A 14191-nucleotide genomic window follows, 5' to 3' on the forward strand; every position below is an offset into this window, starting at 1 on the left:
ATGTCTGGTATCTCTCCCCTCTTTCTCATCCCCAGGGCCATTTGTTTGATTTGAGCTCATATTGGGGAATCTCTGTGAGAGTTGGCTTATCATTATCATGCCTCCTCCCTCTGTGTTTTGAGCCACCAGCAAACCATATATAGGAATCAGACAAAGATAAAATGCCCTCCCGTTGCTGGCCAAGTTGGGCTGGAGCGTGTGCTTTAGCTTGAAGGCTAGACTCAGGCTGCCTCCTACCTGCCCTCCTTGACCTGGAGATCTATTTTGAATCCAAGAGGTCTGTAGAGCTAAAAGTCACCCAGCCAGTCACAGGGGTGAGGACAGTGCCCCCCTCCCATCCTCTCCGTGTTTCCTTTCCTAGCACATGCAAGGACAGCGCTTGCTTTAGTTGGCCTAACAAGAGTGTGCTCGCTCCCCTCTTGCACATCCAGAAGCAGAAGAACCCCAAATGGACTGAGCTCCAATCCTCACAGCTCTTCCTAGTCTCAAGGATCTAAAAACTCACACCTCTTTATAAGGAAAGCAGCAGTGGGGAGGGAGGAAACAGCCGATGCCACCTTCCTGCTGTTGGAAAGAGATGAGGGTCTCACCACTGTATGGACTGCCAGTCTCCTCCCTTCAGACTTGATCCATCTACCCATCTGCCTGGCCCTTGGCTGTCTGGTTTCATCTGCCCTAAAACACAAAACTGGTCTAGCCACTCTCCTGCTTTCCAGTCTCTCACGTTAGCGTGGCTTCAAGCTCCTTAGTGATGTGCCTACCACCTGCTCCCCTATTTCAGAGCTGCATCCCAATCATAGCCAGCCATTTGTTGATGAGGCCTTAAACAGAGCCTGCCCTCTCTCAACCCTGATCCATTGCCTCGAATACAAGCCCCCGTTCTCCTGGGTATGGTACCCTTCAGCTTAGTGACCAAAGCATCTGTATTACTCATCACAGTCTATTCCACTTAGTGTTTGTATTTCTCTGTATCTTTAACTAGATATGTGAGACCTCGTATTTAGTGCCTAGTAGGTACTAGTGAATTCTTTGTTAGGCACATAAATGAATGAGCATTTGGAAAAAATAGAGCAATAAGTCTTCCATTGGGTCCATCTGAAAGAAGGTTGTTGTCCTGATTTTTAGCTTTGTTTTGCCTTTTTGTTTTCATGGAAATAAAAGTTGCTAAATGCAATTTTTCACCATTTTAAAGATATCTTTAAAACAGTCATGAGAGGGTGCCTGGGTGGTGCAGTTAGATGAGTGTCTACTCTTGGTTTTGGCCTAGGTCATAATCTCAAGGATCCTGAGACTGAGCCCCACATCTGGCTCCACAACTAGTGCAGAGTTGGCTTCAGATCCTCTTTCCCTTTGCCCCTCCCCCTGCCTTCTCTCTCTCTTAATCTAAATAAATAAATAAATCATAAAAATAAAATAAAATAATCATAAGGTGTATTCTTATTATCAGTGGAATCAAGTAGACTTCGTCTAAGGTCCTCATGATAACCTACATGAGCTCTTAACCCAATAAGTAGAGTGTGGGGACTGGTTTTACTCAGCTGAAATTTCATGCAGCCTGCCACAGAATCAGATAGGGAAAAGTGGGATGTGGGCTAGGTTTGCACTGATAATTAGTCAGTGGTGAATGAAAGTTTTTTTTAAGTATAAGGGAAGGACAAATGAATGCATCTCTACATTAGGTATAAATGGAATTTCCCCCTATTATTAAATCTACTCTTTTAAGTTATAGAGAACCCTTCTTTGAAGTCTTTACCTCTCTGATACTGGGGAACAATGCCTGTGATTGGACCTGAAGGGGGAAAGCAAGACTGCTTGAGGTGTGCCTCACTTTCATCTTGTCCCCCGACTGTTCATCCCTTCTTGGGATGAAGGGATGCCTTGGTGCCTGTAGGCTGCAGGGCTCCCAGGACCAAGGTCATTCCCTTTTATAGCCTATATGTCACCCTGCCCCTCCCAAATCCTCTGATCATGTAGAATTCTAACATTTTCTGTTTCTGAAATCATTGGCTCCAAAGAAAGAAAGAAAACTTCTCTCTGCAGGTTTTGTTTGGAAGAAAAGGGTTTCAGGGTGCAGAAGAAAAACACTTCCTTTTTATTTCAATAAGCCAGTTAAAAGGGAAGATTTAGAAAAAAAAAATTTTTTTTTGCTTTGCTTTCTTTTGAAACGGAGCTGTTCAAAGTCCTGAAATGAGAAAATCAAGGGGACAGTGATTATAAGCACTTGTTTAATGATATCTCTTTTTGTCTCCTCGAGAGTGTGCTTACACTTCTTACTGGCTGTTTCAGCATTCTTGAGGTTGGTCATTGGCTATATAAAATGCTAAACCTTTAGATTCTTCATTTATAAAATTATCCAGCTCTAGCAGGCTACATAGTTCTAAAAGATAGGCCTAAAGGAGCCATCTGGAATATAAGATGAAGCTTTGTGCATCCTCACAACATATTCCATAAATCTCACTATTTCAGTATCTTCTAAGGACACTTTTGATTAACAGTGAGATCAAGGCACTATAGTACACTGGCTTCTCAGGAATGGCCATGTAAGCTGGCAGTCCCAAAGCCATTCTCTTTCTTCTTACAGCCAGACTTTTCACTTCGAAGACGTTTCAAATTTACAAAGACAGTTGACTATTTAAGCTGGTATGTTCCAGGGATGGTCACTCATGTTGGTAAGATTTTGTGGCTTTCTTTGGTGGCCCAGAGTCACTTAGTGCCAACTACACATTTCGGGATCTTCATTTAAAATAATGTATGATTCTTCCGTAAATCCAATGATATCATGTCTTGGTTTTGTAACCAACTAATGCTATCCCTTCCCACTGCTCTCCACACATATGCAATGTCACCACACGCACAACTTCTGAATTCTGATATGATAAAAACAATATGAACTTTGAAACCAGAAAGATGCATGTTTAAATCCTGGGCCTGAAAAATGCTGTCTGGATGACTTTAGACAAGTGACCTCACCTCTATGGGTCTCAGATTTCTCATCTGTAAAATGAGGAATAGAGATATTCTCCTTAAAGGGATTACATACAATTATGCATATAAAGCACTTAGTAATTTATTGGAATAAAAAATTAAATAAATGTATTTACTACAATAATGACATAGTGAAGAGCTGTTAGCTGATGAATGAATTTTAGCTCTCGGCCCGATATCCTATAATAATGAGCAAGTACAAGTTAGAAAAAGCTATATATTCTTACTAGAATATAAAGAAATGAAAAATCTTGAAATATTTGCTGGAATGAGTCTGTTTTAAATAAACGGAACTTAGCTTTTTGTGCTGTGCAATAGGAAAAGTCTCAAAAAGAACTCTGAGTTTTCCTGTAAAGCATTTTAAAATATGATAAAAGGAAGAAGATAAATATTATAGTTTTAAATGTATTTACTGGTTACCCCCAGGTCATGGCCTCCTTATATGGGTACTTCCTTTGCTTTACATAATTCTTTTCCTTAATAGTTGTAGGCTGACTACAAAAGATACTGAAAATTTGATATAAATACCCTACCAAATGTAGACAGGTTGGGGTACTATATTCTTCTAGTTGAGGTGAGGAACTGACATTTGTCTCTATGCAAAATTCTTGCAAACCACATGGTCCATGGCAATGAATTTGATTCATCGAAGTGGATCTAGTTCAGCTCTGCTACCAACCGGTTCTGTGGTCTTGGGCAAGCACTTTTATTTAATAGGGCTTTGACTACTTCCTGGTTGAGTTCAGGACAACAAAAAAGTTCCCTATACTATTATGTGCCAGTGCTGATTCTGGACACTTGAGACCTAAAGATAAAATAAAGGCAAATGTCTGTATGTCCCTAATTATAACATGACAAATGTAAAAAAGAAAATGATTACAAGGTATACAGAGTGAGACATGTTTCAATCTAAAATATAGATTATCAGAGCAGTGCAAATAGAAGAGGCAATGCCTGGGCAGAATTTTGAATGGAGCTAGACATTGTCAGATGCAAAATATCGAGTTGGTGGGTAGAAGGATCATGTGTACCAAGTCAGGAAAAGGCCTGGTATATTCGAATCAAATTATAAGTAGAGCTATTTGGTTAAGAGCTTCGTGAGAGTAGGGAACATTGTTTTATGCATGGATTTATTCCCATCTCCTAGCATAAGGCCTGGGACCTGGCACTCAACAAACAAATACATAAAGGAGTAAATAAATTGGGATAATACAAAAGATGGACATTTTTCTCTATATATCCAAGGTCCATATCAAAATTCAGTTACTATGTTCCTTTGATTATTTGTCTTATTTTCCCAGCTAGACCATAAGTTCCTCACTAGTAAAAAGCTCTTGGAAGGTCTTCAGTTCACTCTTGACAATTGAATAATTGATTCAAGCCTGAAGCCCTGCTTGAAACCTTTGTAGAAGGTCTGACTTGGCAGTGCCCATATCTAGGGATCACGAACTTAACATACCTCTCGTTTGAGGGGCAGCCAGCAGAAATCAGGTGGGTTAACTCTAAGAATTATCCTGGGAAGTATGATAGTGAAGCCAAAACAGCATCTGCAAGAAACTCAACTGGGTTTCCTAAGAAGGAAGAAAAGTATTAGGGAAAGACTCATTGGAGATTAAATAACATCCATACACTATAATGAGGGCCTGAGCAAGCGCAGATACCTGTGGTTAAAGAAAATCACAGCTTCTACACAACCAGCACAACTGTGGGCGTAGGGGACCTCCCTGCTTCATTATTCTGAGGAATAGCATTATCGGGGAATTGCAAAGATTTGAGCTTCAAAATCAATATGAGCTAAGAATTACACGGCAGGAGAGCCAGGAACTATAATACTTTGAACACTATTTTTATAGTCAATTTTGAGAAAGTCCACAAATTCAAATTCAAGGACACGTCTTCAGCACTGGTGCTCATTAGCTGATATGGTCATGCATTTGTTCTTTTCTTTTTCTTTTCCTTTCAAAGTATTTAATGAATATATACTATTTGCTGAGCACTGTTCTTGTTCTGTGGTGTATTTAGTGCTGTGGATCCTGCCCTAAAGGAGGATGCAGTTGTATTAGGGGAATGTCAGCCACTCTCATCCAAAATGTGTGATCATTCAAGAAAAATTGGAGTTAACTTCTTGCTCGTACAACAGTACCAGCCAGATGAACCACTTGTGAGAGTCTCTTTTCAGGAATGCAGACTGAAGGAGGTTCTACCATTTTCTACAAGTAGGTCCATGGGACCTTCCTGGGGCTAGTTTCCACAGGGGTCTTTATGGGCCAGGTTTAAAGATGGCACTCATCATTTCCACTTGCGTAGAATGTACCTACCAGGGAGAGCAGCTGGGAAGTGTGATTAGGCTGTGTGTCAAGGGATTTGGGAGGGCCCTGCAGTCTCTGCCATCATAGTCTACTACCAAGAATAGGTCAGGTCCAAAACTTGTGGCAATACAAGAGAAAGGAGAACCAGGTAGATTTATTGACTATGAGGTCATCAGCCCCTTGATTTATACTTCACCATGAATTAGAGTATTTTTTTCCTCCAGACAAAATTTCGTGGGTTATATATCATTATTCTCATTTTACAGAGAAATAAATGGAGACTCACAGTGTAGTAACTTTTGATGGTGCTTATTTGAGGCCAGAGATGGAAAGCACACAGAGGTGTCCCTCATTTGCAGGGAAATTAATGGTATTTTCACTGGTCAAAAGTAACAATGCAACAAATACTTCTCCAGACAGAGTTTTCAGCTGGAGATCATTGTCCTTGCTCTGGACGGCTCTCTATCACATTTTTGGTGATGTAGGACTTCCCATAGAAGTTTAGGTGGTGATACGCAGCTCTAAAGCATAGACAAAGACTCATTGCTCCATCATCTATTTGCCTATCTATTCATCTTTCCTTCATTGATCCATTCTTCTTTTTTTTTTTCATCAAACATGTCTAATATTTTCTGTGCCCATTGAATGTGCCCAGCACTGTGGTAGGTGTTTGAAATACAAAGACAAAAAATATGGTGCCTTGTCTTTGGCAAGCTCACCATCTAGTAAGGGAATCAGACATGAAAATGGATAATTAGAGATCCCTGGGTTGCTCAGCTGTTTAGCACCTGCCTTCGGCCCAGGGTGTGATCCTGGAGACCCGGAATCAAGTCCCACATCAGGCTCCCTGCATGGAGCCTGCTTCTCCCTCTGCCTGTTTCTCTGCCTCTCTCTCTGTGTCTCTCATGAATAAATAAAATCTTAAAAAAAAAAGAGAAAGAAAATGGATAATTAAAATGTTGTAAGGTTTTTAGAGGGCATGGGACAGAAAATGCAGCTGGACTAAGAGATAGGAGAACAAACTCTGCCAGAGAACACAGGCCAAGAGAGAATTCACAAAAGGGAACAAACAGATTTTGGGCAGCTGGAAAATTTTTTCCCAGTTAAAAGAAGCAACAGGCAGAACATTCTAGGTTAAGGAGAGAGCCCAGATAAAGGAAAAGAGGAATTTGGAGATGGGTTATATTTAAGATTGGTTAAAAAAATTAAGCCAAGTGAAAGGTGACTGTGGAAAATAGCAGGAAATGTGGATGGGTTGGATCTCAATGTTTTAAGAAAGGCACACCCCCAAAGCTGATGTCTTTTTTCTTGTACCTCTATGGTAAGTCATGCTCCTGTGCAGTTGTCAGGGTTGCTCTAAGGTTTGGGGGAAGCCATCACTGGCACAATGTATGGTTGGTTGGCAGAGCCAAGATCCATCTGTCCCCATTGGATCTCTCCAGGGGCCCAAGTGAGGACAGGAACTGAGCAAGGAGTAGATTTGCAGTGTATCAAAACCCAACCTGGTCCAGCAAGCAAACCAGACATTCAAAATGGAAGTCCTGGGGGTCAGAGACTGGATAGTTGCAAGAAGAGAAGAGACTCTGAGCAACAGAGCAGGGACAAGGGAGATCAGGAGCCAGGGCTTTGGGTTTTAACATGGTTGATTATCTCCTCTCCATTTTCCCCACATTCTTCTCCCTCCCCCCAAAACATACACACACAGACACACACAGAAACAGACAGAAGAAGAGAGATTGAGATTCTATTTATTGGGAGCTTGCTGGATGTTTAGAATGTGGGGCAGCCCCGGTGGCTCAGCGGTTTAGCGCCGCCTTCGGCCCAGAGCGTGATCCTGGAGACCCAGGATCGAGTCCCACATCAGGCTCCTTGCGTGGAGCCTGCTTCTCCCTCTGCCTGTGTCTCTGCCTCCCTCTCTCTCTCTCTCTCTCTCTCTCTGTCTCCCATGAATAAATAAGTAAAATCTTTAAAAAAAATAGAATTTGGTTAGCTTAGTCATAAGAAAAAAGCCACAGAGTTGGGGACAAAAAGTGTTGGACAAAGCTGCTGTGCATGTGAGAGTTTGTGGGAGAGATGCCCTATTAAGTGCTAATCCTCTATGGAGTTTCTCCAAGTACATCTCAGCTATTCTGTTCATTCACAGTGATTTCAGGGACTACTCATAACTATACCAAGTTAGGCAGCCCTTAAGAATGATTAAAATAAAAATAATAATAAACGTGTAAGTATTGATCGATCATGGCTGATCAATCATATCTTTTCCATTTAGCTGGTGGATAATTAGTGCCATTAGCAGGCTTGATAGCTCACACATAAACTAGAGTAACTCCATCAAGGAGAGACTCATAGCATCCACGTTAGGACTCTAGCAGCTGGCAACCACCCATTTCAAGTCAATTCAACAAGTATTTATTGAGTGTCTACTAAGTACACGAATCGTGCTTCCAGAATAACAATGATCAAAGGATACTGATCTGAAATTGCCCTTCTTGGAACTTTTCCAGTTGGTTTATTATGCTTAGAACTGTGGCTCTGGGGAATAGCAAATGAGACTGTCTAAAAACATAGTTGAGTTTAAATGTGTTTTGAAATACTTAGAGGGTATTTTGTTGCTTTTATAAATGAAAAGTGGTTTTAAAAAGTTGCTTTAAGAGTGGTCAGTAGATTACAATATTTAGTATTTGGTAAATATTAGGATTTTTAATACTAAATGATTTCAAAAAGTGTTAAATGTGTTGGGGAAAAAAACTGATTATGTAGAGGAATATCTAAAAATGATAAAGCAACCAGCAGGAAGTTACACGTAGACCCAAGGAATTATGTGTGTTGCTCTTTTCCTTGTGTATGTATTTAGTTTTGTCTTCCTCATGTTTTTTTTTCCCCTTAAAAAGTGAGAATAAGACAATTAGAAGGGTGGTAGATTCTGAGATAGTGCCTGTTATGAACATCTCCCTTAGAAACACAGGCATCTCCTGTAGCCCCTTGAGATACCTCCCCCCAACCCCTCCAAAAGGGCCTTGGCACTTTCCCACTCCAGGAGAGTCTCTTTGTCTCTTTATCCCTGTGCCCAAGGAAAATCCTTTATGATCTTTTGGCCCAGAGTTAGGAAGATTAAAGGCAGGAGACAAACATCTGAACATGCTTTTGTCACCAAGATGCTCTGAATCCCCAAAGGAAAAGAAAAAACTGTATAAACATGCTTTTAACTTTTAGAAGAAGTTCTGGGTAAGTCAGAGGTTGCTTTCTCTAGGACCTTGGAGTTGGGTTTATAAAATATGCCAAACTCCTGCCTTTAACAATTTCATCCATAAATCTATAACCATTTACTTGTGTTATCTCTTCATAATTACTACCTAGGAAAGATAAACTAGCTCCCTCAAACCCAAGACCATACAAACCATACATGGTTGTCATAATTCAAGCTCTTCTATGAGATGTTCTAGGACTTTAAGATTGAGAAATAAAAGCATTAGGGGAAATTCTTTGACTATGGCTGAAGGCATTAACAAGCAATATGCATACAGCTCTTGGAAACCTGGGCTTTCCTTCAACAGGTATCAGAATATAAGGGATTATTAATATGATAGAAGGGGCCATGTAGCAGAAGGCACAAGCGATGGGTGTTGATACTCCACAGGTTAGAGGAATAAGTCCCATGGCATCCTTTCCATGGCAAAACCCAGCCAAGAGCTCACAGTAAGGGGAGTAAGGTTTTCATTTCCAGGATAGGATCTGGCAAGGGCTAGACTCAGAAGAATTCTCTGTATAAGTGGGTCGTATTCCCATTCCAAATGAAGAACAGTGTACAACTGCTAACCAACTTGGCTGTGTAGTTCTTGTGCACTGTCCAAGTCCACAGAAGACTGGTAACTCAGTTACTCTCTAGACCCCAACTAAGCCCAACATATAGTCTGTATATGGTAACATGATCAATTCCAGACCCTAACTGCTAATGAGGCTCAAGATCAGTTTTCTGTTCTGCTTAATAGACTTGAGTGAGAGTCAAGATACTGGAGCATAGGTGTTGCATATGGAGGTCATTGGTTTATTTTTTTTAAGACTTTATTTATTCATAGAGATGCAGAGAGAGAGAGAGGCAGAGGCACAGGGAGAGGGAGAAGCAGGCTCCATGCAGAGATCCCGACGTGGGACTCGATCCAGCGACTCCAGGATCATGCCCTGGGCTGCAGGCGGCGCTAAACCGCTGCGCCACCGGGGCTGCCCAGGTCATTGGTTTAGATAAGAGAGAGACTAGAGAAGGAAGGGTCCATGCTGACAAAGAGTTATATATAACATTATATAACAGTGTATTTCTCAGTTTTTTATTCCCATTCTTCCTCTCTCCCCCAATTACACTGAGTATATGTCTATCCCTTTTTGCCTTTTACGTAGCCGAGACTGTGTTGATTGATAGTTGACAAGAAAAATAAAAGCAGCTAAGTTATTCATTTGGGGAATATAAAAAATAGTCAAAGGGAATAAAGGGGAAAGGAGAAAAAATGAGTGGGAAATATCAGAAAGGGAGACAGAACATGAAAGACTCCTAACTCTGGGAAACGAGCTAGGGGTGGTGGAAGGGGAGGTGGGCGGGGGGTGGGGGTGACTGGGTGACGGGCACTGAGGTGGGCACTTGATGGGATGAGCACTGGGTGTTATTCTATATGTTGGCAAATTGTACACCAATAAAAAATAAATGTATATATATATATAAAAAGCAGCTAAGTTCACGAATACAGTACATACTTACTGAGCACCTGATCTGTGCCAGGTATCTTGCTAAGTGCAATGGATAGCATGATAAATAAGGTTTCTTTACCACATTTCTTCATCCCACCCCCAGTTTTCTCTCTTAGCATATCCACCCTGCTTGTATATGCGTATGTAGTGGGATACACGCAAATGTGACTGTTGTCCATAATTTCATATACCCAGATGTGCATAGCTGTGAAAATCCTGCCAAGGATGCAAGGGGAGAGGTCTGCATTTATCTTAAATTGGGCCCTTCCCAGAACAAGAGAAAAATCCCAGAGAGAAGGTTATATAATTAACCAATCATTAATAGTAAGAGTGGTCCTTGTAGTTTAATCACATAAGTTGAATCTGCAATAGTAAGCTCAATTTAATGACTAAAATTTTAATTTCCTTTGTAGTATCATATCCATCCTTCATTTTCCAAGCCCATCCTCCTAACCTCATTCTAGCCCATGTTCATCATTCTTGTTTTTCATTAGTTAAATCTAAAAATGGATGCTGTGTTGTCTGGTAGAAGCAACAGAAGGTATACAGTCAGAAGACCCAAGTGTGAGTTTGGGTGTCTTCAATTTATTTTGTGACTTTTGTCAACTTCACATTTTCTGAGTTTTGATTTTCTTCATGTAAAATGTAGGATTAATAATGCTGGCATTTTAGGATTGGTGTGTCCAGTCAGATGATGTATGGAAACTGCTTAAGACTTCACCTGTTTTTTCTTAATACCTAACACTGTGTATGGCACATTGTAGGTGATAAATAGATGTGTGCCATAAAACTGATTGAATGTTTGTATTGTATGAGTTTCCAATACATTTTCAAGTGGGTTATTATTTGTTTTATTAAATTTCAATTTTTTAATGTCTTGTCCCCCTAATCAGATTCTCAACCCCTCATTCTACCTTTTCTTTATACTTGTTTTGTCCTCTTCATTTTTCCTGTCCCAGGTCTTAAATAGAGATTTAAGTAATGCTTAACAAATAGTAATGTATTGTTTCTCATTTCTCTTCTAGCACCAATTAATAAATGCTTGTCATCAATGTGTATAAAGATGTTACTTCTGTGCTCGGTGCAGTTGGGGTCGGTACAGTGTGCCACAGACAAATGAAATCTAAAAATGAGTAACAGTTCAATTCAAAATAATCAGGGTCAAGAGACGAGTAAGCTTCTCAAGGATAAAGGCTGTTTACTTTCTCATCTGTGAATTCCTGGTGGAGGGACTGGCTCGCAACAGGAGCTCCTTTAAAGTTTGTTGGGTGAAGTAAGTCAGTCGGAGAAGGACAAACATTATATGTTCTCATTCATTTGGGGAATATAAATAATAGTGAAAGGGAAAATAAGGGAAGGGAGAAGAAATGTGTGGGAAATATCAGAAAGGGAGACAGAACGTAAAGACTGCTAACTCTGGGAAACGAACTAGGGGTGGTAGAAGGGGAGGAGGGCGGGGGGTGGGAGTGAATGGGTGACGGGCACTGGGTGTTATTCTGTATGTTAGTAAATTGAACACCAATAAAAAATAAAAAATAAAAAAAAAATAAAGTTTGTTGGTTGGGTGGATGAATAAATTAATTAGTTAAGTGACAAATGACCTGACAGACAATAAAAGTCTTTGGGAATCAGAAGGCAGAGAATTTATTAGTGAAGTGGAATGTTTGCATTTTATCTGAAGAACCTCATTAATTGACTTGGGTTCTTTCTGAGTGAAATAATCTTTTGGATAGATAAATAGAAAAAAAACAAAGAAGAAGAAGAAACAGAGGTATAGTCCTCCAGGCAGGGAAAACACACAGGTAGAACTTGTACTTTTCCTTAAATGTCTTCCTCTTTATAATTTTTTCATGTCAAAATCTAATTTGTTCTTCAAGATCTATAAATAATTCATCTTTGCATTGACCCAAAGTGTTTCCCTTACACATGGTAGGGTGACAATGTAGAGTAAATCTTGTTTTGAAATCTCATTCCATCTCTTAGAACCTATGTGTCTTCAAACAGTTTGGATAATCTCTGAGCCTTTACTTCCCTCTCTGTAAAATGGGAATAATTACTTGAAACTTACAAAGCTCTTGTTGAGATCAAGTATATTGTGCTTGAGCAAATATTTCATAAACTATAAAGTACTATTAGATACTAGTTACTTGAGCTATTATTTTTTCCTTAAAGTATTTCTTATATAAAATGTATTATTTATTTGGTATCAGAAAATTTATAATTAATGCCTTTGCTTAGCCAATTAGTGGTAGAAAATTGGAGTGGCATTCCTAGAGAGGAAGAAAATCTGCCTACTTTGCATAAAGCCATGATACTGAGAAGTAGTAAAGAAATACCTCTGGGCTATTCAAAAAGTCTCAGAAGTGATTTGTGTTTAATGGTAAATTTTCCCCCAGGAGAAGATGAATTGTTTCTCTGTGTGGAAAGGTGGCCTTTCATCTGTACAGTATCTGCTTCGGCTCCACAAACATTCCTTGAATCAGATCCTGTGCTAGACATGTTGGGTATACCCACACAGAGAAGACACAGTCCCTGCCCTCAGAGAACTCAAGTCCAGTGAGTAACCAGTTCGTAGAGTGTCCAGATATGACCCTGATCCCCTCTGGGACAATCTCTCTCTTTACAAAGGATTAGGAGGCTAGAGCACTTGAGAGGAGAAATGGAGATGGAATCATCTGAGCAAATTTCAACTCTGTGTTCTCCAATAACTATTGGAGCAACCTTAAATTTAAATCTATTTACATTGAAAATCCATTTCCTCATTTGTACCAGCCACATTTCAAGTGCTCCTAGACTACCTGTGGCTAGTGGCTGCCCTGCTAGCACAGAACATTCACCATGGTAGAGAGTCCCATGAGACCGCCCTGGGAATCGGGCTCCTGTGCGTTCCCTTGGAGTGGAGCACCTGCAGGCCTGGCAGGGCAAATGACATTGGTCTCCTGCCAGCTGTCTGCCCCTTCAGTTTGACTCCCTCTATCCTGGGATCACAGAGATCTCTTCTACTCAAACGTCAGATTTCCCATTCTAAATGAAAATTGGTCCTTGACTTCTAGTGCCCACGAGAAGCAAAGAGAAAGTCTAGCATGACATGAAAAGAGTGTGGTGATTTGTTCTTCCCGGGCCACTCGTGGCCCACATCCCAGGTTGTTCTTGCTATGCAGATGGCCTTGACTTACAGTGGTTCGACTTATGACACTTTGCACAGTGGTGCAAAAGCACTATGCATCTAGTAGAAACTGTAGTTTGAATTTTGAATTTTCAACTTATCCCACACTGGAGATAAGTCATATGATCACCAGGGTAAACCACCAAACCACCCTAAGCCTGCTGGGCCCAAGCAACTAGTCTGTTTTTCACTTGTGGTGTATTATTCTGTAAATTACATGAAATAGTCAACTTTTTATTATTGATGAGCATGTTTAAAATAGGTGAGGCAAAGCTGTGATGTGCAATGGGTTAGATGTACTCAGTGCATTTTTGCCTGACAGTATTTTAGTCTTACCATGGGCATCAGGACGGAACTCCTTCATAAGTCAAGGCAGATCTGTATTGAATTTGCCATTTTTAGCCACACCTTGTAGTTTTATTCCTCTCGTCCTTTGCCTACTTCTCAGCCATTCCTCTCTGGGCACACTGTGTGTGCTCATCCTTCAGGGCGCTGGTTAAATGGCTCCCAGCTGTCTCTTCCTTCCATGCTCCTATTGCTCTCCTGTGGCACTTCCGGTGCCCTGCCTAAGGATCTATTGACATGTCCCTTCTACTACTGTGAGCTCCTTGAGAGCAAGAACTTCACTGAGTATGCTTTGCAGTGCATTCTCAGAGGAAATTGAAAGGGACATTGAAAGAATAGATTCCCACATGCATATGGAAATTGCTGTGCAAACAGGTGAATGAATGAATGAATGAATGACAAACAAATGGATGCCCCAGGCCAACTGAGAATTAATGAGCTTAGTGAGAAAGCCTTTGTATCCCCAGTCCAATTCTGTTCTCTCCTGTGCTGTAAAATTCCGGGTGATCTCTCAGAGTCCAGAGTCAAAAACCTTTGAACTCAGGATGTTAACCTAGACACCCGGGCATGGCACCCAAGTGTGAGTTAATCATCTTAAGAAGAATGCAGGTCAGGAGATAAGGAGACCTGCTGGCTTCCACTTAGACAG

At 40.6% G+C, this 14191-nt stretch overlaps 1 protein-coding gene across 23 annotated transcripts in view; it reads left to right on the forward strand.

Annotated features, from left to right (window-relative positions):
• DAB1 (DAB adaptor protein 1) overlaps positions 1-14191 on the forward strand; it is a 1117693-nt gene that overhangs the window by 876548 nt on the left and 226954 nt on the right. The gene's annotated exons all lie outside the window — the stretch shown is intronic.

The sequence above is a fragment of the Canis lupus genome, chromosome 5, assembly GCF_003254725.2.
Source record: "Canis lupus dingo isolate Sandy chromosome 5, ASM325472v2, whole genome shotgun sequence".
In the NCBI taxonomy this organism is placed as follows: Eukaryota; Metazoa; Chordata; class Mammalia; order Carnivora; family Canidae; genus Canis; species Canis lupus.